General features: G+C 47.8%; 1 protein-coding gene across 6 annotated transcripts in view; it reads left to right on the forward strand.

Moving 5' to 3' along the window:
• Positions 1-26,906, forward strand: part of RPS6KA2 (ribosomal protein S6 kinase A2) — a 292,856-nt gene that overhangs the window by 149,721 nt on the left and 116,229 nt on the right. For 2 of the 6 annotated variants that reach the window (XM_028103241.2, XM_028103242.2), the window contains one exon: positions 7,869-8,074. The exons of the other annotated variants lie outside the window; for them this stretch is intronic. The gene's annotated coding sequence lies outside the window, so the exon portion shown is untranslated. The remainder of the gene's footprint in view (positions 1-7,868; positions 8,075-26,906) is intronic. 6 annotated transcript variants of the gene reach the window in all.

Consider the following 26,906-nt stretch of genomic DNA (forward strand, 5'->3'; position numbering starts at 1 on the left):
ACTGGATTACTTTATTCACAGGAAAGAACCAGGAGCTATTTGCTTTTACCTTCCATGATCTTGTCACACTGCTTGAGTGTGACAAGACTAATAACTTGCTTTTTAAGCATTTATTGAATTGGTCTGCCACACATTGTACCAAGTGCCTCACGTGCTCACGTGACCAATTCAGCGTACCTATTTACATGATATTTACCATGTAGTATTGCTTTATCTGGGAAGCCATTCCTGCGTTGAACTACATAGCAAAAGATCTAGTGAGGAGATGAGCGTGGAGAACAAAAATCAAAACAAGAAAAAAAAGGGTAAGAATGATCAGAAAAATGTGTAAAAGAGAACAAGTGATCCAAAGCTAATAAATTCTCTTTATCTTGAAATAGATGTAGAAAGGTATTTTCTGATTACAGGAATATTCCAGTTTGTGACTTCCCCTTTTTCAAATAATTATGGGTTAATAAAATATACTTGACAGCAAAACTTTTCTGAATAAAATCAAGCTTTGGGTCATTTATAAGAGACTTTTCGATGTTTCAGTGTCCCTAGGTCGTCAGTACAAATATCAGACATGGTGTCCACCGCTGTAGCTACAAGTGTTATATCTTGGAAGGACGACGGAATCGCCAGACAGTCCGGCAGTCCTTTCTGTGACAACCCTGAAAGTAAATTTAAATCCAGGTTTCTGCTTGTGTCTCACACCCTGGAACACTATTTTCAAACATCATGTGCAGAGCCGCAGTATATGAGACAGACTTTGGAGAAGAGCCGCGCTGGTTGTGGAGGAGGGGGCATCTTCATCTCCCTGTGCATTCCCTCTCGCCCCCGTCTCCCCCATGGGTGGGAGGCCAGGCCACACGACCCCAGGGTCCTAGAGAACCCCAGCATGAAAGCCACCATTTTAGACAAAGCTTGATCCACAGAGGAAGCACTAAACGTCCCCATCCATGAGTCCTAGAGTGGAAATAACAGAACCCCCTGCTGCCCCCCCACCTGAGCATTTTCCAGATGTCAGTGGACATCAGGTTGAATTTGGGCTGACCCCATTATATATTCCAGAAGTTGCACTTCAAAATAAATCCCCAGCCTTAAATTGTTTAGCTCTTTATGGTCAGTTCATGTTTCTCTTTCGTTTTTCAAAATTATTTTAAGTTCCGGTATGGTTAACACACAGTGTCACATTAGTTTCGATGTACAATATAGTAAGCCAACAATTCTACACATTACTCAGGGTTCAGCACGACACGTGTACTCTTAGGGTCCTGATCACCTGTTTCCCCCATCCACCCACCCATCTCCCCTCTGGTGCCCATCAGTGTGTTCTCTGTAGTTACAGGTCTGCTGCTTGGTGTGTGTGTCTCTCTCTCTCTCTCATTTTTTCTTTGCTCCTTTGTTTTGTTTCTTAAATTCCACATATGACAAATATGGTATTTGTCTTTGTCTGACTGACTTATTTCACTTAGCCTCATACTCTCCAGCTCCATCCATGTTGTTGCAAATGACAAGATTTCATTCTTTTTTTATGGCTGAGTAGTATTCCATCGTGTATATACCACATCTTTATCCATGCATTAGTCGATGGACACTTGGGCTGCTTCCATAGTTTGGCTGTTGTAGATGATGCTGCTGTAAACATAGGGGTGCATGTGTCCCTTCGAATTCGTGTTTTTGTATTTTGGGGGTAAATGCCTAGTAGTGCAGTGACTGGATCATAGGGTGGTTCTGTTTTAATTTTCTGAGGAACCTCCATACTGTTTTCCACAGGGGCTGCACCAGTCCCACCACCGTGCTGGAGGGTTCCCCTTTCTCCACACCCTTGCCAACACCTGTTTCGTTTTTTTCTGTTTTTAAAAAAATATCCTTAGCTTCCTGGTTGTTTGGATTTGGGAATAAACATGGCTTTCTGTCTAAATATATATCAACTTTAGAAGGAACAGAATAAACATCTAAAGAGTAATTCCATGTCTGTGAGGGGCCAAGATTGAAGGCTAACACAGCTGAGGAAGTTTTTCCTTGAAGCAGAATGGAGCAAGAAATAAATGAGGGGAAGTTCTGTCAGACTCAGAGGAAAAAAGCCATTAGACCCTTTTACCAATTTCAGAATGTTGCCTCTATCTGTGTGGTGTCCAGAAACATATGCTTTAATAGCCTTTCAGATCCAAACAATAGTCAAAAATGTTATATGTCCCCAGAGACTCAAATGTTACTCCTGATTTTGTCTCCCTCACAGATGGAAATAATCCCAAATCTGTAACTGGAAATTCTCAGATGCGGATTTGTTTCTTCCACATATGAATAGATTGTTAAATTAGATGTGAGAATTTTGAGTTGAGCATTTTTTATTTTTGTAGCACCAAACTGGATTGTTTACAGAGATACAAGGATACTTGCTACCTCCATACAAATGAGTACAGGTTTCCCGCTTCTCACCTGCTGACTGCCTGTGTTTTTCAGTGGTGGAGGGAGCTTCCTTCATGCCCTTGTGGGGGCGGGTGGGGACGCTCCATTGCCTAATTGTGTTCTCCTTTCCATCCTAAATTCTCTGGCATCATCAGTGAGCAGATATCCCGGGGAGATTGCCCACTGTAGCTTCAGCCATGCCTCCTGTGGAGCGGGGGTCCTTGGGAAAAGTTCCACCTTTTTGTCTGAGAATTGACTCAGAATTTGAAATTAGATGCACAAGGAGAAATATACTGTGCACCACGTTTAAGTTGAGCTCTCATAAAAGTCGCCAAGGAAGTCCCTTCTTTGAATCTCCTCAGGATTGTTTAGTTCCACATTCCCTTGAATGCCATGAATTTTTTCTTGCTTTTACAAACAGCTTTATGAGACCTAATTCATATCCCATACATTTCACCCAGATGAGTGTCCACGCCAGGGTTTTTTATCTCTTCACAGAGTTGTACAACCATCAGCACAATCTAGAACTTTTCCTCACCCCAAGTGGAACCTCTGGACGATGGCTGTGACACCTGTTTTCCCCTTTGCTGACCCTCCAACAGCTCTAGTGAGCTACGAGTTACTTTCTGTCACTACAGATTGGCCTACTTTAGGCATTTCCTGTAAGTGAAATCGGTGGTTTTGTGACTGGCTTCATTCACTTACCGTAATGTTCCTAAAGTTCATCCATGCAGCGGCAGGTGTCTGTCTTTGTGGCCAGACATCTGTTGAATGGACACAGCATGTAATGTTTACCCAGTACACAGCTGATAGACGTCTAGGTTGTTTCTACATTCTGGCTTCTGTGATTAAAGCTGCGATGAGCATTTATGTACCAGTTTTTGAGCAGATGTATGTTTTCATATCTCTTGGGTGTATACCTAGATGTGGGATTGCAAGAGCAGATTGTAACTCTGTGCTGAAGCTTCTGAGGAGCTTCCAGACTTTTCCAAAGTGGCTGCGGTATTTGATGGAGCGGTCTAGCAGTGATGGAGGGGTCTGACACTTTTCTCGTTCGCTGTTTGGATTACAGCCATCCGGGTGGGTGTGAAGTGGTATCTCACTGTGGCTGAGTGGTGTCTCCCTACTGATTGGTGGCATTGGGCATCTTTTTATGTGCTTATTGGCCACGTCTTCTTTGGGGAAATGTCTCTTCAGATCACTTGACCATTTTTACTTCTTAGGTGATTTTTTTAAATTATTGAGTTGCAAGAGTTATTTATATATTCTAGATATGAGTCCCTTATCAGATACATTATTTGCAGGTATTTCCCCTCACTTTGTGGGTTGTCTTCACTTTCTTGATGGTGTCATTTGCAACCATTTAGCCTTACATCTGTGTTAGTTGCCTTCTGCCATGGTTTGAGTCCCTTCGAAGCCCTTTGCAATGCTGCTTAAGCATCCAGGTTTCCATGGGGTGCTGTGTTCAGGATATATTTGTACGGAACTAAATTATCAGTGCTACTTGTTTTTCTCATCTAATAAGGCAAGGAAGGCAAGGGGTCTCTTTAGCTTGGTTTCCCCATGGTGAACATGTAGGCATATTTCAAAGGAATCAATTTTAACTCTCTACAAGCACTCTGGTCTGTGGGTCTCAAAAGAAATAGTGTACAGAAGGCCAAAATCTGATCTATTTTATTTATTTATTTATTTATTTATTTATTTATTTATTTTAAAGATTTTATTTATTCATTTTGAGAGACAGAGCACAAGCAGAGGGAGAGGGAGAAGCAGACTCTGCTGAGCAGGGAGCCCAACGCGGGGCTCAATCCCAGGACCCCGAGATCATGAACTGAGACAAAGGCAGACGCCCAACCATCTGAGCCACCCAGGCACCCCTGCTCTATTTTAATAGTTTGATGTCTACCATTTTATTTTCAGATAGGCAGGAATTGCTGAAACCACAGCCCTGGGCTGTACCTATAACAGAAATGTACTGAGGAATCTAACTTGGGGAGTTCCCCTTGCTCCCATCTACGGGGGCCTTGGGCTGATTGTACTTTCCTAGACATTAACCATGGTTCTGAACCTCCAGTGGGGAATCAGCCCAGAGGCGGGAGATCTGAAAACAGGTGGCAACTTTGTGTCTTAAGCTAAGTTCACCTCAACCTGCAAAGTAACAAGCTTTCTGTTTGGGTTGCCACGCCTTGGGCAGGCTAATGCCTTTATATCTCAATCATTACTCATATGTTTTCATCTCAAGTCTTATCACCACAGAAAGTAACCTTTTGGTTTGTTCTTTTCAATAAAATTTGTATGCTATTTTTATTTTTCTGTCACCTCTGAAACATCCCAGTTGAATGCATAAAGGGGAGTGTGAGAGAGTTCCTGCACGCACTTCTATTTAAAATGCCACCCCCACATGCCCTTTTACTGTTAGAATCATAGTTTACGTGTTAATTTTGTGCTATAATGTCATATCAAATTTAAGTGCCTAGATAGAAAACATAATATTATAAGACTTAAATAGGAATATCTCGTAGAGATTTATAAATATAAATTCTGATATTCTAATTGGATTAAACCTTAACAAGCAGTTTTTAAGTTCCGAGTCAGAACCTTAGGACCCCATATTGAATCTGATCTTTTAGGCTAAGTGATGACCCAAATGTTACCTTTTAAGAGCCTACAATCTAATTGAGGAGATAAGAGTTATAGTCTAGAGATAATTTTGGTGCCGTGAGATTTTATGTCCTATGTGGCATAGATCACAGTAGGAACCTACTCTGAACCTACTGTGAAACTGCAGGTTTTTGAAAAAAGGAGAGTGTCTGGGGGCAGGCATCTTCCCTGATAGGATGAACAAATGTCCAGAGACCATGCCTGTGGGCCTTCGGAACCAGGACCCAAATGCAGATGACTTGGTTGCAAGTTACAGCTTCCATGTGGGCAGAGTCTTCAGAGAAAGTCTGATTGGCGGTGCTTCCAGGGGAGGCAGGAGTGGGATCGTGAATAAGAATGGAAAGCTGTGCAGGGAAGAGCAGTATGCCCCTGGATGCCCGTGGAGGGAGGGAATGGGGCACGGGCCCGGAGGCTATGTGGGGGCCACGGCTCATGGAGCCCCTAGGTGATGCTCTGGACCGCACAGGCTTATAGTGTTATTCGTTGTCTTGAGTAGTGTGAATAATTACTTTGCTAAAGAAAATTCAGGGGCGCCTGGGTGGCTCAGATGGTTGGGAGTCTGCCTTCAGCTCGGGTCGTGATCTCAGGGTCCTGGGATCGAGCCCCGTGTCCGGCTCCCTGCTCAGTGGGAGTCTGCCTCTCCCTCTCCCTCTGCCCCTCCCCCTGCTTGTGCTCTCTCGCGCGCGCGCTCTCTCTCTCTCTCTCTCTCTGTCAAATAAATAGAATTTAAAAAAAAAAAAAAATCAGGCTTGACCGTGGTTTTCTTCTCCAGACCTCATGTGCACTGTGCTCTGAGCACATTACATGTTATGTTTGAGCCTCATAGTGCACAGCCTGGGGCCCTTTCATTGACTCGGCTTTGCATGTGAGGCAGGGCACCATTTGATTAGGTGACTTGCTGAAGCTCTGTGGCCCAGCCATCCCAGGCTCATCTCCATCTCCCTGGCCCAGCCAGAAGGTTCTCCCATCCGCTCTGACCAAGGTCAACCATCTAACACCTGGTGGACTTAGCTCATGACGCTGCAGTCACCCCCGTCAGGGAGCTGGGCCACTCTACACACTAGCAAATGTGGAGTTTGTTCCTTTATTTGCTCTGGCCTTTTTCTTTTCTTTTCTTTTTTCTTTTCTTTTCCTTTCCTTTCTCTCTCTCTCTCTCTCTCTCTCTCTCTCTTTCTTTTTTTAGTTTTCCACAGGCTTACTCCAAACCACCAAATAGGTCGCATGAGCAATCCTGTGTTGGGGGGGAAAGTTTTAAAAGTAAGATGTTTTTCTTACTTTCTATTAGTGAACTGTGACGTTCCCATTTAAGTAAACTTGAAACTTCCACACACTAATTGTAAAGCAATTATTTCCTAGACCATTTGTTCAAATCACATCTCAGCGCCAGAGCTGTCTGCATGGGGAATGTGTTAGTACACGTATATTTTAAAATAGTGTTGCTCATAGTTAAAAACTTCACATTGGAACAGTCTCCTGGGAATGTTGTCACAGACAGTTAGTAAGAATGCAGCTTTTCTTTGTTTTATTAAATCTCTTCTTTTCACTAGTAAATGTTGGCTTTTCATCCCATTTTGCTGGTGACCTTTAGAAGCCTGTGGAGGGAGAAGTGCTTAGCTGCAGCCTCACCCCTTCCAAGGGCAGTTCCCCCAGCTCTGCCTCCCAGCACTGGGTGCCCCATTGACAGGGGCTGGGGGGCAGGGTCCCTGGCCCCTCCACCATCCCTGATATCACATCCTGTGCGCAGGCTGAAGGAGTCCATTCGGTGAGCCGTGTGCATGGGCCCCCCCCAGACTCCGTGGCGGTGCTTCCGTCTGCCCAGCTCCTACCTCAGCTCCGCCTGACCTTGGCTTGCCATGTTTCGAATGGCGCCCTGCCAATGACAGGTGTTGGACGCTGGGAAAATCCACAGACGGAATCCTCCCCACAACCTCTCAGAAAGCCAGCTGTCTCACGGGAAAGCTCTCAGGTGTCCTGACTCCAAAAGGACACGTGCACCGTTGCCGCCCCAGTTCTATCCCATTTCAGAGTCAAATGAAGCCCTGGGATCCCATGTCCGACACCAGCCCCCTGCGTCTGGGGAACGATGAACTGGGAGGGAGCCACCTGCCCCTCCCTGAGCGGTGCCCCCCCCCCCACTCAGACTGCATCAAGTTCCCGAGCAATCATGGGGAACACAGTGTTTTCTGGGTGCGCCACAGCCCACACAGGACAAGGACAGATGCGGCGGGTCTCTGCAGAGCTTCCCTTGTCCCTCAGCAGCCATGATGTGGGTCCCCGTAGAGAGAGCTCAGAGACAGGGAGTTCACGGGGATGTAGAATGTTCCGCTCTTGATATCCCGGGGCCCTTTAATCTAAGGGCTTGTGTCATCGTTGCAGACAAACTTAACACTAACAACCTATGCAGGTTTCCGTGAATGTCAGCGCTTACAAACACTGAAGCCTCCTAGTCTTCGAAAAACTCATCCAGAGGGTGAAAGCCGGATGAATTCTGAGGTGACCCTTGCTGACACAAAATGAATAAACCTTTGAGAATGTCTTTTAAAAAAAGGAAGAGAGTTTTATCCGAGCCCAAGTGAGGACAGCTGCCCGGGATGCACAATCTTCACAAAGAACAGAGAGCTCAGGAGAGGGAATGTGTAACACAGGGTTGTACATGTGTTCTGTTACATTGAGACTTGCAAATCATCCCGAGGACGGGCATTCCAGAAAATTACAAACTTTGTCTTGTGCTTTATACAAGGTTGCAGGCTTCAGAGGTGTGAGGACTAAGGGAGATTTTTACTCTTATCTTTAGTTTGAAATGTTTCTTTTAGGTTATTTGCTAACGAAGCAGATGTACAATGTATGCTCAGGGCAGAAACAGCCCATGCTTTGAAGTTTGGTGAAGTCATTCTGACCTTGGGAAACGGTGAAGAACAGCTTCCCTGGGAGCCCAGGGGCCGGGCCCATGGACATCAAAGGTTGAAGATTGCCTTTATGACCCTGAACAACGTCTTTCTCTCCGCATTCCACACCCTGGGTAAGCCCCTGCTCTGCAGAAAGCATACTCAAATTCAACAAACAGAAATACTAACTTTACTCCTTTTCCAGTTTTTCGTATGAAATATTTCACACATATATACAAATAAAAACTATTGTAACAAATACATATGTCTTCATAATTCAGCTTAAGAAATAAAATGTTATTGATACAGTGAGCCCCCATCCACACCTGCCCAATCTCATTCGGGTCCATCGCCCAGAGGCTACACTTGTCCTGGATTGGATGTCATCATCCCGATTGATTTCTTCGTGTTCCTACTGTGTATATCTCGACACTCTATAGTATTGTTTGGGGGCTTGTGTGTATACGGTCACATTGCACGTATTCTTTTTTTTTTTTTTAAAGGTGAATATTCTTTTTTTTTAAAGATTTTATTTATTTATTCATGAGAGACAGAGGGAGAGAGAGAGAGGGAGAGAGAGAGAGAGAGAGAAGCAGAGGGAGAAGCAGGCTCCCAAGGAGCAGGGAGCCCAATGTGGGACTCGATCCCAGGATCCTGGGATCATGACCTGAGCCGAAGGCCGACGCTTAACCATCTGAGCCACCCAGGCGCCCACATTGCACGTATTCTAATGCAGCTCATTCCATAGTACATTGATGAGATGTGTCCATGTTGATCATTTCAAGTTGGCTCCCTATGCTTGCTTCTGTGTGGTGTTTTGCTGCCTACCGTACGAACTTTTAGCAGTTCTCCTGTGGACACCCGCCGTTGTGCTTTACTATTTCTGTTATGAGCAATGCCACTCTGAGGATCTGGCACATCGTTCCTTGTGCACATGGAGGAGGGCGTTTTCTCAGGGACAGACCCGGGTCGACGCTGCTGGCTTGTGGAGCCTGTGATCTTCAACTTGACCAAATACCACCGAGTTCCCTCCAGATCGGTGTGCACTGCACACTCCCCACTCCCCAGCCAATGACGTCCAGGGGCTCCTCATCCCTACCTGCTGCAGGGCGTCAGGGGTGAGGTCTATGTGGGAGCTGGTGACTCACTGAGGCTCTGACTCCTGCTGCTGCTGGGACCCACGTGCGTGGCGCTCTCCTTTTCTCTCTCTTTTCATTGATTTCTGAGAATTCTTTGCATTTTCTGGATAATAATTCATTGGTTATGTATGTTATAAATAGCATCGAGTGTGTGGCCCATCTTTTAACCTTTTTATGCAGAAGCTTCTAATTTTTATGTAGCTGAATTTATCAATCTTTCTCTTGATGGTTTTTGCTTTCTGTGATAAGAAGTCTTCCTTACTCTGAAGTCATAAAGCTCATCTAGTCTCATCTAAAACTTTTAAAGTCTTATTTCTAACATTTTGGCCTTTAGCTGCTCAAGATGAATTATTTATCAAGTCTGAGATAGGAAACTGATTCTGTGTTTTGTCTTAAGCAAAATAAGATAAGCAGTTTCTCAGCCCCACTTACTGAACTGGCCATGCTTTCTTCACTCACCTTCGTGGTCACTCCGTCACATTGTAAGAGCCCCTGGAAGGATGGGGTCTATTTGTGCTCCATTTGTCTCACCTGGGCCAAAACTACCCTGTCTTATTTGCTATTGAATGAAAATAAGTCTTGGTATCAAATGCAGCAGGTCTTTTTTACCCTCACATTGTTTTTGTTCAGTATCACCTTGGCTCTATGCTCCCAAAGATTTTAGAGACAGCTAGTCATTGACACAACTCTAACCTAACTAGGTTAGCTCCCTTCCAAATTAAATGAGATTTTTTTCTTTTCTTTTCTTTTTTTTTTTTAGAGAGAGGGGTAGAGGTGGTGGGGAGGGACAGGGGGAGAGGGAGAGGGAGAATCTCAAGCTGACTCCCTGTTGAGCATAGAGCCCGATGCGGGGCTCCATTTCACAACCCTGAGATCATGACCTGAGCCAAAACCAAGAGTCAGATGCTTAACCAACTGAGCCACCCAGAGGCCCCTGAATGCGATGTTTTATGTGGAAATGTTTTATAAACAGTGGAGGGCTATAAAAATTGAAGGTGTGGATAGTCACATTGTGGAAATGTTGTGATTTATGTGGATTTAAGAGCATTTCATGCATTCCATGTATCTACAAGTATGTAACTTGCTTACAAGTAGAGAAATATAATTTGGTTTTCATTACTTTCCGTCTCTCATGTCATGGAGCCTGTGGGTACTCAGTAAATGTTGTTTGCATGGAATCCTCAGTCGGGCTCAAGGCTGACCTGTTAGCTCTTTCTGTTTTGTTTTTATCCTAAATCTTCCTTCATTTATCACCATCTTTTTGAGGTGAGGGCAAGATGTTTTTGCTTTTTTTTTCTCTTAAGAAGTACTAGACACACAGAGTATTTAATAAATTACTCCCTATTTCTACTAGACAGAGCAAGTCAGATTTCAACAGGAAAAATACAATAAAAATGACTTCGGGTTTAAAATTTAATTTCCCATGATTTGATAAGACCATTTGCTAAACGCACGGGTATTCCATTTGCTTTTGTCACTGATTTCCACACATTTGAAATTTCATTTCACGTTGAAAAGTCTTTAGGAAGCTTTATTATTTAGCCCTGAAAATAGGGTAAGTACAACAACTTTTGTGTTACAAGAATTGTCATTTTGTTCTCCCATATATTCAGCCACCCTTTGGGCTTGATGCTCCAGTAGGTGCTTGTTCAAAGATCAGTGGGGCATGCTCCCGGCACTAACAGATCTTAGATCCATCAGGAGTAAGAGATGTCCCCGAATTCCTGAGGCAAGTTAGATGACCTCAGAAAGGAAAAGTCACATCTGTTTGGAGTGACTCATTCATTTCTTCATCAAACAAGCCTTTTTGATTGACGCCCACAAACAAGCCCCCTGAGTTTCTGCAAGTGCCAAGCACTGCCTGGGGGGGCCCTCCCAGGATGGGTGGAAGCTGCCTCTGCCCTTGGAGCCCACGGTCTCCTTGGGAAGACAGACATCAGACAAAGGAGGAGTAGAGAGTGTGGTGGCGCAGAGAGCCGAGGGATCGAATGTGACGGGTCAATGGGAGGTCCCAGGGAGGAGATGGAATTTGCTGCAAGTCCTGACAAGTGAGCGGCCGTGGATGAAGGATTGCGTGGGGAGCAGGGGACCCGACCCGCTCAGCCGGGGAGGGTTTGAGTGGTCATATCCCTGTGTCTTGAAGTACTCGTCAAAATTGTCATCACACTGCTGAACTCCACCTGGGCTAAGACCCATTGCTCATCTAGCTCCTCTGTTCTGCAGCTTATTTGTTTTTTGACCTTACACTTATTTTGTTTTTGTTGGTAAATTCTGCCTTCCAGTCTGTCAGTGTAGTTAGAGGCCTGCCTTCCGTCATTGTGCAAGTGAACTGTCCCTTCAGCTTCAGGAAGCGATGGGCTTCACCCGGGCGCCAGCAGGAGCGCCACACAGCAGAGGGCCAAGGGTGTGCCCATCCGAAACCTCCTTCCTGGTTGGCCCGCATTCACCGCCAGGTCTGGTTCAGTCCGTCAGGCAGCTGGGATTCCCACAGCCATTATTTCTCCATGCTCTTCCCCATGCCAATAAGAAAGCCTTAGTGAGTGTCTTTGCCAAGACCAGAGACGTGTTCTTCATGTCTCCCTCAGACACCTGTCTGGTAACCTCCCCCCAAAAGAGAAGGACAACTCTGTGATTATCATTGATCTCAACTTCCTCTCTAACAGCTGCCCACAGGTCTCCTGGCCAACTGTTCACAGAATCCTCCTTTCTAAACAGCTCTGCCTGTTTCCAGTCCTTGATACCAATTTGTCTTCTTCACAAATCACCCAGAGTGGGTCTTCAAGTACTGGTGGCTAAGCTGTGACCCAGTGGTAAACTGGGGTGAGGAGGGACAGGCCCTAGGCATGCAGGTACCTGGGCCACGCCCACACACCTGCTCCTCAGTCCGCACACCTGCTCCGCAGCCCGCACACCTGCTCCCCAGCCAGCACACCTGCTCCCCAGACCGCACACCTGCTCCCCAGACCACACACCTGCTCCCCAGCCCTCACACCTGCTCAGCAGCCCGCACACCTGCTCCCCGGCCCGCACACCTGCTCCCCGGCCGGCACACCTGCTCCCCAGACTGCACACCTGCTCCCCGGCCCTCACACCTGCTTCCCAGTCCACACACCTGCTCCCCAGCCTGCACACCTGCTCTGCAGCCCGCACACCTGCTCCCCAGCCGCACCTGCGCTGGACAGTGCTGTCAGCCGAGAGTGGTGGGCGTGGTGTCAGAAGGGGCTGAGTCCAGTCTGCCAGGAAGAGTACAGGGTGGAGGGGAAGTCAGAAGGGAGGGAGCAGAGAGAAACACGGGGTGCTCATCCAGAGAAAGCCCTGGTGTTGCCTGGACCTCCACAGAATCCTGCAGTTGGGACATGATTTCTCTTGCCTGCCTCCATTCCTCCAAAGAAAACAGGCTTCCTTCTCCTGACGCAAGAGGAAAGAATGTTGTATAAACAGAGACACTTAGAACCAAAATGTTTAGAGCTTTTACCCACACAAACCACCCATGATTTAGTTCATGATGAGCAGATTCCAGGTTGTATAACCAAAGTCTTGAAGTTCAAAGGGTCATCTGATTCCAAGTTCTCCATCCAGACCTAGCTTCGAGATCACATGAGCTCAGAAAGCCTAGCCTGACTTTCCGTTTCTTTGTTGCCTCTGCCTGTCTACACTGTTGAGAATCCGGTCCTAATTTTGCAAACCATTTCATCCATTGATAAGCCTCTCTGCATTGTTCCTGTTAGAGCATACAAGCCTGTGAGAAAATTAAAACATGGTCTGTCTGCCCCCATGGCCTTTTGTAGGGACCCCTTCCTCCCACATGGGGCTGAGGGGGAGGATGGGGATGATCTGTAGCAGCGGGCCGGCGAGGCTGCAGGGGGGGGGGAGGGGGGGCAGCAAATAGGGGCCCCGCACTCCATTTTGGCCTGTGATGCCTTCGTCCCCCTTTTCTCTCCCTCTCCCTCCTGAGAAGTGTTTTGTTTACTTTCTGCCTGCGAGGTGAATAGTAAGGGGAAATAATAGCAGCAATTATGGTTGTCAAGCACCCTTGGAAAAGCCGTGCCTGGCTGCCCTGGGACAGTCTCTGGGACCGCTCCCGAACCCATTTACATGACAACAGAGTGGAACATTTTAATAGAGGAAGACAAATACAATTTGCACAAAAGTTCTGTCTGCGGCACGATTGCAGCGGTTCAGTGAGCTGGCCACGTGCTCCGGACCCATCGAGAGGAGCGGGTGATGGCGCCAAGGACGGGCTGCGCTCAGCGGAGAGCCGAGCGCGCCGCGCTGGACCCCTGCCTCTCCTCCCCTCTCCTGGGGTCCTACCCCCGTCCCCCATGGGTATTTCTCTACTCTTTTTGTTTCCTAATTTGAAAGCAGCATTTTGATGCTACTGATTAAATCTAGAGCAAACTAAATGAAAATTTTGGTTTTGCCCTTAGCGTCTGTTAGAGCTTCAGTCGTGCACATTGTCCGAGCACTGCAGCTCCTTTCCAAGATCACCGGCATTTTCATGAGTTTCCCTGATCTACTGAATCCCTCTATGCACCATCTCCCCCTCGTTGTTTTCTTTCGGGGGTACGAGAAGTTCTTCTTTCTCTCCCTGCCACTTTCCCCTTTGCCCTGCAGCCCACATGTTCCCCTGCCTTGCTGTGCTTCCCAGGTAATGCCATCCCCCCTCCCCCGGGCCTTGTCGGGCCCGGGACCTGTGCTGGAAGGATCCAGATTGCCCCGTGGTCCCAGCTGCTGGTTTGTGGGTCAGTCTTCTGCACTCTGCCTCCCCTCCGTTCGCGGACAGGGCGCCTCCACCTGCTGACGGCCTCCCTCTTCCACCTCAGCCCGAGCTGCGCCTTCCAGAATGGCATGTGGCCCCCTGGCCTTTGAACACTCCACTTCCCTTGGCGTGCCGCCCCGCCCGCATCGCGGCCTCCCTGCCTGGCCTGCCGTGGTGCACCGTCTCGCTTCCCGTCCTTCCTCCTCAAGCCCTCACTCTGTCTACTTTCCACCTGCGTATCCTTCCCTCTGTGAACGTGGGCAAGCTCGTGTGCGTCCAGGGTTTTGCTTCATACGTCTGTGTGCCGCCACCCAGCCCTGTCTTGGGCTTCACCCCACACCGCAGGGAGAACTTCCACATTGCCCCAAAGTCTCCCCTTCCTCCTTCACATCTCAGTGTGTCTGTGAAATGGCCATTTTCCTGGTCAGAGGAAGAATCTGTGTTGGAAATCCTGCACACTCGTCTCTCATACCCAGGCCCAGGTGTGCTGCCCCTCGTCTTTACCATAAAACTGACATCTACCCCCTTCCTTCCTTCCCCCTCTGACCCTCACCTCGTGACATTCCCCACGGCCCGAGACCCCAGCCTGCAGGTTTCTCCGCCTTCCAAACTGTCCCGCACACCAATTCCAGAGTGGTGTCCCTGGCATCCTGCTCCGTTCACAAATTCTAAACCCATCAAAAGCCTTTCCTTTCCCATAAGGTCAGATACTGATTACTTTTCAAGGATTTCTATAGCCAGATCCTGGTCTATACTTCCAGGCTTATCTTTTTTAAGCGTTTTAAAACTGACTAAATAGCATTCCAGTAAATTCTAAGAGACAGGCCAGCTCTGAAGGTCTCCATCTGTGATTGGCTTGGATTTGTGTGCCTCGTCAGACTGGCCAGTAAGGGATCCTGTTCACTGATTTGGTGATAATCCATGGAAGGGAATACCCTCCACTTAGTTGTAAGTTCTTCATCTTCCTTCTTGTGTATCCTTCTCTCTGCCCCGTCAGTTAGCAGATCACATGGTACAGACGCCTCTCGAGACATTTCACATCAGACAGTTCCCAAGGACACAACTTCCTGCAAGTGTGGCTCTCTCTGTGGTTAGTCAGGTTTTTTGTGCAGTCATTAAGATTACTAGAGGTTACTAAAGTCTACAAATGTGTGCCTTTAAAACAATGGCCAAGAAGAGCCAGCTGTGAGTGTCCCCCTCCATGTATTTCAGAGTGGGAGACGGGTCTCGGCACAGTCAGCTGGGGACTGAAGTCCCAGGGGACGGGCCCACCTGTGCGGACCCGGCACACAGCCCGCCTCCCTGGGCGGCTTGCCTGCGGCTGAACCCAGGGTTTCTGGAATGAGGAGAGAGCATCATAGAACTGTAGAGTAAACTGTCCATCTCAGCCAACCTCCTCATGTCCTGGTGAGCAAACCCAGACCGAGGACCTTGGCTGAGCTCACAAAAGTCGTCAATCTGAAAGCCAATGCCAGAATCCGAGACCCAAGGACCGGATTTCTTTCCATTATATTATTTTGCCCCTTTTAGCTTTGCACTTCTTAGTAAATATCGAATAGGAGGAACTTTGGGGTTCCGGGAGCCAAGTGCTACTCTAACAACAGAAAGGCAATATGAAAGTGATACTTTGAAAAAATCCATGTGTCTGAAATAGCAAAGGTTTTTGAATTTTTTTTTACATTTGACAATTTTTATAAGATTTTTTTGTTTTGATTTCTAAAGTAATACATGTTTATTATTTTACAAAATTATGATGGGAATAAATAAAAGGAAAACTAAAATAATCTGAAATCTCCTCCTCCAAAGCAACAACTGTCTAATTTCTGGTGTAGCTGCCCTGGTCCTTCCCCATGTATACATATGAGCAGCTGCTAAAAAATTTAATCACTCTGGAAACTGCTTCATAATCTGCTTTTGTCTCTTACCAGTACATTCTCAGCATTTTTTCTATGTCATTAAATAGCCTACACACTAAAAAATAATGGCCATACGTCAAAAAAGTCTTTATTTAATTTTCTTTTTTTAACATTGAATGCATTACTATTTTTATATTATTAAAAGCACTGTGATAATCAGTTGTGACCATGAATTGCCTGTGCATCTTTAATTTTCTTAGGATGAATTCTGAGCAGTGCAACTGCTAGGTCAATTGCACCAATAGGAACAGTTCTCCACATTTATCACAGGATTTCCTGAGGTTTTTACCTTCCTGTTTTCTCGGAACCCTAATATCCTATTTTATTCCTTGTAGCAATTTCGTACGTTAAAAATGATAAATTTGCCCTTTCTTAAGTATCAGTGAGTTTGAAATTTGTTCATATGCTTATTATTAATCAGTGTTAATCATCTGTTCCGTTCTTTGCCACTTTTAATTGAGCTGTTTGTCTTTTTCTTATTACTTTGAAAGAACTCTTTACATAGTAAGAATGTCAGCACCTTGCCTTTACAAAAATTTTTTTAACCAGTTTGCCTTTTTCCTTCTTTTATGGAATGTTTTGATGTAGGTAAGTTTCAGATTTTAATGCAGCCAAATTTATAAATCATCCCCCCGGTGACTTCTTCGTTTGCTCTTGTACCTAAATGAGAAAGAGCTTCCTCTCTAGGATTCAGAGACGCTCACCCAGTTATGCTGGTTACGTGGTAATTTCACACCTAATACTTCATCCCTGTGACTCCAGGTGACTGTGTCATGATTCGGCAGCATCTTTTTTGGAAATAGCTACTCACCCAGACATTTAAAAAAGCTACTTTTGCCTGTGCTTTTTCCAAGTAGCCTCAGGTTTACTTTGTTTTCTGCTCCGATCTGTTCCGTACTGGTCTGTCCTATTGCATCTCATTCTCGATTTGCACTAGTGTAGCCTCATTTAAAGTACTTCTCTTCCAAATGCTTAGAATTCTTTTTCAGGATCCAAAAAATACACTTTGGGATGTGACTGGAATTAACATGAACCCATCCGTTATTCAGGCAAATGAGCCGGTAAGGATTCTCCTTACCGGATTCTCCTCCGAGCCCCGCCCATCCGTCTGTCTCTGCACGCTGGCGGCCGCGCACCTCCTGCCTGACTGATTGTGCGGGGCTTTCTCAGACGGCCTGTACGAGCCATCAGCTCAGATTCTGAATGCCTAAAATATCTTTGTTTTGCCCTCTTGTGTAATTAATATTGCAGCTAGATGTTGACTCGGAGGCTCAAAATTCCTGCCCTCAAGATGTGCAGACGCTGTTTTTGTTCTCCGATATGTAACGATCCTTTGTTATTGGCTCGTATTTATGAATAAATGAGTATCATTAGGCTCTGGTGCTGGTACGGTCTGCCCTCTCAACAAACCCATACTTTAAAGAAAGGAGTGTCCAAGGGCAGTGTTGCTGTAGAATGCAAGGCCAGGCAGCTGGTGGGCGGGGCTCCCCAGGTAGCCAGGTGGGGATGCCTCCTTCCCTGGAAGGCAGGTGCTTCGGTGCAGTCCCCTCCTCCTGGGCCACCTGCCTGCCTTCCCTCACTCCGTCCCCCTTCCCTTTCTGTGCTTCTCTCTGCTCCAGATCTGACAGAGGAGAAGACACTGCATCAAGTTCTGATTCGCCCCCTCGTGTATCGGGCATTAGAGGGGAGTGTTCAGAACCACTGACTCTGGGCCCTGGTTCAGATTCGAGCTCCTCACTTACAGTAACTTACTTCACTTCCCTCCTATAATGTAAGATGGACAAACAGCCTCATTCATAAGGTTGGGCTCATTGGTTAGTGCGTGTGAAGCCGGGGCGTGGGGCCGGGCACAGTGCAGGCCTGCCGGGGATCAGCCCGCACACCACACCCCTTCTTCCCCGGGGAGCACTTTTCTAGTCTTCGTGGGAGGCCACACCCAGCTCTTCCAAGTGCCCCTGCTTATCAACCACCCTGTTGCTCTCCGCGCGGCCCGCGGCCCACTCCTTGCAACCAGCGACCCCCGTCCTTGGGAGACAGCTCCCTTCATGCTGATGGTGACAGCCACTTCCCCAACCAGCCGCTTCCGTCTCTTCCCCACCTTGCAGGATTTCCGCAAACTTTCCTGTCCTCCTGGCATCCTGGCTGCTTGCCAGGCAAGGGGGTGGGGTCGTTGTTTGTTTATTAAGCAAATCTTCCTTGTTTCCTCTTTGCTCTCTGAGCTCAGAGCTATTTCTGGATCCCAGATGCCCTCTGTCCCTTGCAGGTACCAAAGATTCATCTGTCCTTGGGGCTCAGCTTACGTTGTGTTTGGTTGTTGTTAGGGTGCTTTGTGGCACTAACTGTCCGTACGATGCAGACGGACCCAGCAGTGGTCATGATGGGTCACCGTGGGTGCTGGTGTCCTGCTGATGGTTAGTGACGGCCAGTGTTTGCTTCACGCTGGCTTAGCGTCCCATGGCTGCCGTACCCAGCTACCGCACACCCGGGGCTTACATGACAGAAATCTGCGCCCTTTCGGTTTAGAGGCCAGAAGTCTCGCATCACGGGTTCCACAAGGCTGTGCTCTCCTCAGAGCCCCTGGGGGACAGTCCTTCCTCGCCTCCTCCAGCTGTCAGGGGCTCCAGCCTTTCCTGAGCTCATTCCCTCCGGCCTCTGCCCCTGTCCTCACGGGGCACTGTCCCCTGTGTTCTGTCTTCACATGGCCTTCTTAAAAGGACACCAGCGAGTTGGACTGGGGCCACCCTACTACAATCTGACCTCATCTTCACGGGTTACATTTGCAATGACCCCATTTCCAAAGAAGCTTTGCCCCACGTCTTGACAGCACTCAGATAGGCCTCCAGCACTCTGTGGACGAAGAAGGTGCGCTTGGTGTCTCTGTGAAGCCCCGACACTGGCTTTCCTTCCGCTGCTTCCATGTATTCAAGATTAATAATGGTCGGTCGTGGGTGCTCCGTGTCCTGGAATAGGCTCTTCTCTTTCCCAAATCTGAGGGAGTTTGAGGTCACACGTAGGGATCTGTCAACTAATCTTAAATCGACAGTTTTTTCTGCCGGATACCCTCATGGCTCTCATTCCTACCAGTGCCCGGGAGGTCCCTGCCCCTCCAAGCCCGCTGACATGGAAGCTCGTAACATACTCTTCTGATCTGACTTCCCACTCTTCCCAAGTGTTATACAAAAAGCAAAAACAAACAAAACAATAGCAGAGAAAAGAAGCCTGCTTGAATCAGAAAGACTTGGCGTTTGCTGTCCGAATAGTGCTTGCCAACTCCAGCCCGTGTCCGCGGCCTGAGCCGCCTTGCCCCACCTTGGACGCCCTCTCGCCACCACAATCTTTGAATTCCCCAAGCTGCCCCACTGCATCCTGGAAGCGTGCCCTCCTCAAGACGGCCCCACCCCTGCCCTGACCTCTGTGGGTCTCATTGTCCCTGCGGCCCACGCTGCGTGTCCCAGGCCTGGGGCATCTTGTTTGGGGGTCTATGATCTCATCTCTCGGTTAGACTACAAGATTCTCGCCATTCTATTCACATTAGGACAGTTGAGTGTATACTGTATAGAAACTAAGGGAGTTTGACATTCTGAAAATGTTTCCAACAGATATGATTTGTGTGGGCGTAAACATTCCGGGAAGGTCCTTGTGAGACCGCCATCACATGCTTTGCCCTAAGGAAGAGATGCTGGGGACGCAAGTGATGTGTCCCTCACACACAGCACTCCCTTTCCACGAAGCCAGGATTAAAAGCTCAAACTCCAGTTTCCAGTCTTTTCATGTACCTTTCGGCACTTACGGTCCATGACTTAAAAAAAAAAAAAAGATAAAATACTTAGGACAGAATGGCATTGCTCGTGCAGCTTTCCCATAAAACCTGAGTCACTTCAACTGATCTTGAGATCCAAGTCTCAGGCCTCGTGTGAGGAAGAGCGTGGATCTGTACCCATTCCCAGAGGCGGCTGAGTTTTCGATTCCAGCGCGAATCGGTACTGGTAATAATTTAGAACACGTGTTCACAAAACCACAGACTCCTGCCTCCCTTGCTTCTCCTTTCTGCCTGTGAGAATGAGCGCAGGCGTGCCGGGGAGCCGCCGAGGGCCTGGGATGCGCGCAGCGCCTTGTGAGATGTCGAGCGGATTTCTTTCCACACTGGCTGTTAAACGTAACGGACTTCTGCCGGTGGCAGGAGGCAACTGGCCCCACGGCCGGGATTCTCACTGCAGTCTGACCATCTGTTTCCAGAGAGCCTGGGCTGGTTTTGTTTTGTTTTGTTTTGTTTTAAGCGCCTAGCTTCTGAAAGAGTGGTGACAACTCAAGATCCCGGGAGGTACGTTACTAATTTCGGCTATGATTCATCAAAGGCTTAGAGCTTTTTTCCTCTTGTTCCACAGAGGGCCCACTCCCTGGCCACCCACCACCTGGATTCCCTGAACCACCCACACCTCCCCCTCCCAGCTTGGAAACAGGCCTGAGATAGCCATTGTACTCCTTTCCCAGCGGCTCGAACCAGCCAGCCAGCAGTCACCCGGTAATTCTGTAGAAAGCCAGCAGTCACATTGACAGGGAACCAAGCACATTTCCCAGCCCCGGGCTGAATGTGCAGCCACATTCTTATCAGGACATGGTGCCTCTCCTGCCCTCCCAGGGCCCGGGCCCCCATCACTAGGGCTGCAGTGGAAAGCCCAGGCTCCGGGCTATTCCTCGATCACCCTGGCAGCAAAGTCCCACAGTTGTGGGAATGGAGATCTCAGGATCCCGGCTGCCGGTGACTGGTTTTCTGTTGCAATATGAATTACAGGCGTACAGAGCTGCAGATCCCCAGATGGAAAACCACTCGTATGCTAAATAAGCCGGGCAGCCTGGCTGGACGAGAGGAAGGAGACATGTAGAACTTCCCTGGAGCTGAGCTTCCCAGCCACGTGCGGGGTCCAGAGCTCCCAGCCTCTGCAGAGGGGCCAGCGAGGGGAGTCCTCTGAGGCCCGGGCTTCCAGGAGTGAGGAGCCCTGGATAGCCTCACGCCTGACAGAGCCCGTCACCCGCCCAGCACCGCACTGACCTGCTCTTCCTGCCTTCATTTCCTGAGCAGCTACCATGTGGCAGGCCTTATAAATGGCACTTTGAGTATTTCTTTAAAACTTTAATTTTTTTAACCTAATCCTCAAAACTGTCTTACTGTGAATATTATCGTCTACATTGTCCTGGCGAGGAGGAAAGTTTGGGGGAGGCTAGCCAGCTTACTCAAGTTCCCATGGCTGGTAAATGGTAGGGGTGAAGGAGTTTAGCTCAGACCATCTGATCTGAAGACTAGGTTTTCTCCAGAGTGAAAATGGCCCCAGGTCCTGGTCTCGGTGTCCTGGGTGGGGGCAGGGAAGGTGGTACAGACACGTGCACACACACACGGGCTATTTCCCTAAGAAGATTTGGCTGCTTCCCCTCCGAGTGTGGAGCCGACTTTTTCGAGATCTCCGTCCCTCTTTTCAAACCACCCCAAACGCAGCCTCGGTGGGGAGCATGAGTGGCTGGTGCTGGGACCTGCCTTTTCCAGTGGGGGCATCTGGGCACTTCGGATCTCGACTTGGGGTTTCAACTGGAGAGCAAACTGAAAGTCCCTCCTGTTTCCTTAGAAGTCCAGATTGAGTTCATGGGACTAACAACTCTCTAACCGCCGTGAATAAGCGGCAAGTCGGCGGCAGAGGGCTTCCCCCCCTCGCTCCCAGGGACACTCGCACAGCAGGGAGCAGGCTCTTCCCAGCATTGCAGCATTTGTGAAGAGTACCCGTACGACACCGCCATTCAAGGCAGGAGAAAGTCAGGGGATTGAAAATTCTGGTACGACCAAACCTCCGGTTGTAACGTCTCAAGATTGATTCGTTCAGAAATTCAGGCCCTCCATCTTACATATTACGTTTATTTATGATGACTTGATTTCTTCGTCTCTTACTACAGAGGCACAAACTTTTCCAAGGAAGACATTATATTACTGTGTCAGATATTCAGGAATAATATTAATAATAATGTTTATTATGACAGTAACGTGTGGAGAGCCGGCAGAATGAGTGTTGTGCATGTGTTAGCTCCTTCCTTTCTCACAGTAACCAGCTAAGGCAGGGTCATCCATTGTACAAAGGGCAGAATGAAGTTAAGTAAGCTGCCTGATGTCAGAGTTGGAGTGGATTTTGGAGATGCATTTCCCTTGCAAAAGCAGATAGGACCCTCCAGCTTGTGTTCACTGCTTCTTCAGGGGCTCTGCCCTGGCCCCGTGCAGCGTGCAGGCTTTGGGGTCAGGCTGACCCAGCGTCTCCCAGCACAGAGAAACGGGGGCTCTGGACCTTTTTGGTACTTTAGTGCAGTGAGCTGATGGAAGAAAAATTCATTTCTTGCTCCAGGATCTGTCTAATGTCACTGTTCCTGGCCAGAGGCCAATTTTTTCCCCCGTAGCGAGCTGGGCTCCGGGTTGCACCAGCCCCAGGGCCTGGACACCCCTGCACTCCCCATGCAGGGGGAGAGACTGAAGAAGGGGACAGCTGCTGCTTAAAGGTACACCACTGCTCTCCTTCCGTTGGCCAGACCCAGTCACATGACCACACCCTGCCACAAGGCATGCTGGGAAATGTAGTCCAGGCTGGGAGGCGCTCCCCACCCCACTGTGGCCAGGGAAGGATTTCTGTTCACGGTGGTACTAAGGGAATTTGACTCCATGTGTAACTGATTTACATCAAATCTGACATTACTTCAGAATAAACCTTGGTAATTCTATGGAGTAGTCTGTAGGCCTTATTAAAAACACCTTTTGATACCATCACTGTTTCTCTTTAATGTTAGAAAATCAGCCTGGGCAGTTGCACACAGTTATAAATAAATTTCAGAATTAGGCTCTGTGCTTAGATTGACAGCTAGACGTGATGCAGACCTATAACTAGTCCACCCAGATAGGTGAGCAATGCTCAAATCCTCACTCTCCAAAGGAAAACGTCCTAAGAAGCTGAAGTGAATGACATTGGGGTGGGGGTCTTGATTTCCAGGCCCCCGGGGCTCACTGCCTTCTCCCTGCCGCCAGTGCTATATGCATTTTATCTATTTCAGGACATTCCAGGGGGACAGAAAAATGTGTTCCTTACGATCTTCTTGCAGAGCCTCAGCTCACAGCCCCACACGGTTGCAGACATTTGTCGGCGTGCTTGCACCTGGCGCTCAGAAGCTGGCAGGTTCTCCCACGTCAGTTGCCATAGTAGAGATCTGCCACGAGTTCCTAAGCCACTGGGATGCGCCACCCCCTCCAATGGTCCTAAAATAGCCCCAGATCCAGTGTGTGTAGTCACTGTTGTTCACCTAAGCCCCAAGTCCCCCCACACGTTTCCAGGTTTCTGTACCAATATTACATTTCAAATAGATCGTTCATGATCTGCTCAGTGGGACATGAATCCTACTGGAATAATTTCTATGTTCACAGCTCCTCAAAGAATTTATTTACTGAAAACTTGGCACGGCAGCATAGCTCTCTCGTCTCGTTTAAACTTTCAGTCGGAATATTATAAAGTAAGATGGATCACACTCAGATATGGAGATGGACAAATGGGTACACTCTAGGACACCGCGTGTCAGTCACACGCTGGAGGTCTGTGTAACATCCATGGATCGCCCAGGTATGTTTCACTTACAGACCGTATTTCATGGCACAACTCTATAACCTGGACATAAAATAGGTTTTAAGATGTAAATTTTTATTGGCCCTTAATTGGAGTGTCTCTGTCACCACTGGATGAACTTAAGCAGGTACTATAAATAAAACTAATGTATTGACCGCCTTTCATGGTGAGCTATGTCACCGTTAATAGAACCTGAATATTTACGAAAGCAAAAAGCTGTAGAAAAATATGAGGACGAGCAAATTTGCACATTTCTTCTTGAACATATTCATTCATCGCTTTGCACAGTGCTGTCTGGTTAGAGATGAGCCTGACAGAAACATCCGCGGCCGCCCAGGGAAGGAAGCCCAGAATCTTGTGATGTTTGCTGCCTATTTTAGCTATCAGAGCTTTTAATAAGCATCCCAAAGGAATGTGATGGGTTTAGCTTAGGTGTTTTGGGGTGGGTTTTTTGGACATGTTGTCACATGCAAATGTTTCTCAGGGATTGGGTTGCTCTGTTGCCGCGTCTGGGTGGTGGAGGGAGCCGATGCTTGCCTGAGTGTCCACACTGCCCCAACCTTTGCTAAGAAAACCGTGCAGGACACTCAAGACTTTCATAACCAACTTCTAACAACTGGTGTTCCCCTCTGTGTTCTTAAAGTTGTGCAAGGATCTCGTGAGACGTGTAGTCACTAAGATATACAGGAGACCAAGTGGAGGGAGTCATTTTCCAAGGTCAGAGGTGACAGTGTGACCGTCTTGGCAGGATGTGGGCATGTGGACCGTGGGGACGGACGCTGGATGTCAGGCCTGCAGATGAGGGCCGGGTGCTGTCTAGACAAACATGATTTTAGTGCTTTTAGCCCACAAAGAGCAATTAGGTCGTTTCCAGGAACTCATTATGTGTAATATAAACATGAAACTTTGAAGAACATGCAAATTTAGAATAAAACTTGTCAAATTGCTTTATCTTAATTAGAATTGATGTTGAAGCAACCATTTTGTATTTCCAAGTTAAGTGTGTGTACATATACTTTAATTCTGTTTTCCCCACATGATTTTTTAATGAATAAAAGAAGTCAACAATCAGGGGCGCCTGGGTGGCTCAGTCGGTTAAGCATCTGCCTTCGGCTCAGGTCATGATCCCGGGGTCCTGGGATCGAGTCCCACTTTGGGCTCCCTGCTCAGCGGGGAGCCTGCTTCTCCCTCTCCCACTCCCCCTGCTTGTGTTCCCTCTCTCGCTGTGTCTCTCTCTCTCTCTGTCAAATAAATAAATAAATCTTTAAAAAAAAAAAGAAGTCAACAATCAGACTAAGGGAAGTTAAATGAATTTCAAAGTAGGAGAAAACACAGAGAATAAAAATATGCTGAGGTAGGGGCACCTGGTGGCTCAGTCGGTTAAGCGTCTGCCTTCGGCTCAGGTCATGATCCCAGGGTCCTGGGATTGAGCCCTGCGTTGGGCTCCCTGCTCAGCGGGGAGTCTGCTTCTCCCTCTCCCTCTGTGTGCTCTCTCTCAAATAAATAAATAAATCTTTTAAAAAAATGTACTGAGGTATTTTTCCTAAACCTTCAAATTGTTATCCACTCCAAATTACAAAAAAAAAAATTTAAATTTTAAAAACAGCTTATTATGTATGACATTGCTGTATTTTATGGCTTTTCCTATTATTCAAGAGGTGTTTTTCCTCCTCTGTAACTTGGATGCATAACGGCATCCCTTACATAAGAGCCTCTAAAAGGTTTTCTCAAATATTCCAGCTTTCGCAATCAAGACGGAAATCACATCGAATGCTTTTAATAATGGAAATTTTATTACCTTCTGTATATTTTTTGGCAGTATTTTCCATAGAGAATATAAATGCTCCTCACATTTTGTATGTGTTTATGTTATGCAATGAATTTGGTAAAAATAAATTGCATACTACAAAACTTGTGATAAAAAATAACTCCCACAGATCCATAGAAGTTGTGAAATACATTTCATTTTGGGGAGAGGACTGTGTCCGTGTCGACGCCCGCTTGGCGAGGGCACCGGCACCACGGTGCTGGACCCGTCCGCACAAAGGCTTAGAGTATGGTGGTTTCAAAGCCTTTCGCTCTCCCTACAAGTTTGGTTTCATTGAACAAGGTCCACACCCCCAGAAGCCAACCCAACAGATCCATATAACCTTAGTTCATGGTTCTGAACATGCATCTACCTGCTCTGGGCTGCCCCTACTTAGCAGCCCAGATTCAGGTCACAATTTCTAGGGGCTTTTCAAATCTAAACTTGTGCGCCTCTGAGCACGAGTGAGCCTACTTCAAATAGAAAGGAAGAGTTCACAGTGACGTCCCCGGCCCCCCACCATCGAGAAGCCGACCTCAGCTGTGGCTGGATATCTGCTCTGTCTGTGTGGGGGGGTGTGGGGATGACTGCATCCCACCTTGGGGGCAGTGAGAAATGCGTCCGCTCCTCGGGGGACGTGAGCATCTGGGGCAGAGTCTGGGTGGAGATAGGCCTGGGGGCACATCGGCTGGGGCACATCAGGTGGGGCACACAGGGAGGGCAAAGATTTGTAATGAGAAAAGGAGAGAACTTCAAAGGTCCACTGGTATTTGAGTGGATGTTCAAGTAGAGAATTTAGGCGGTATGTGCACCCAAGTAAGGCCGCTTTCATCGCTGTGAAGATTTGCTGTCCCCACTCCTTGTCCCCAGCAGACGTGACATCCAGTCCTCGCCCAGTCTTGGGGGGCCGGGGGCATCGGGACAGGGAGGGCACGGGTGTCCCGGCATCCCAGGTGGAAGGCACTTGCCGCCGAGCGTGCCTTGACCCCAGCCGTCCCTCTGGGCGGGAAATTGCAGGGGAACAGCGGGTGAAGAGTGTGGGAAGCCAGCCCCTGGAGCTGGGAAGACAAAACAAATCACATAAGCCGTGAGAGTCCCAAGTTCAACCTCACTGTTGCGTATTTTCAAGTCTTCCCTCTGGTGCCTGGGTTTTGCATCTGCAGCTTTGGCTGGCGGTACCTGTTGCTGCTGGAGCCCGTTCTCAGCAACCAGCGATGCTGGTATGGAGGCGGCGGGGTACACGGGGGGTGTTGAAGTACTTGCTCCGTCTTGATTTGTTAGCTTAAAATCATTCCTATCTGTCGGGGAAAACAGGAGCCCCGCGGAGCTCCTCCTGCTCATTCCCAGGGTTTTACTAAGACTGCTTTGTTTTCAGGTAATACAAGTTTTATTTTTATAAGGTCTACTATTCAGATATTTTGCTACCTCAGAAAGTCCTGCTCTTCAAGCCGCCCGATGACTTATCACGTTTTTCCGGTAGTTCTTTGTGTGGTTCCTGTTTCCATTTCACCCTTGTAGCTGTAGAAGGTTACGAGCACTGTGCTTCTGCCCTCAGCCCTGGCAGGTGTAACAGGGAGGGAGCGAGGACTCAGGTTCTACCTGCCCAGGTCACCTGCCCAGGTAGCAGAGACCCGGAACAACCTGTCACCTTGCCTAAGGGTTTCTGGATTGCAGTGACCTGAAATGGTTTTATTTGGACTTTATT

This window comes from Eumetopias jubatus, unplaced genomic scaffold, assembly GCF_037043125.1.
Source record: "Eumetopias jubatus isolate StellerSeaLion01/CBP00866 unplaced genomic scaffold, mEumJub1_p1.0 scaffold_6, whole genome shotgun sequence".
NCBI lineage: Eukaryota > Metazoa > Chordata > Mammalia > Carnivora > Otariidae > Eumetopias > Eumetopias jubatus.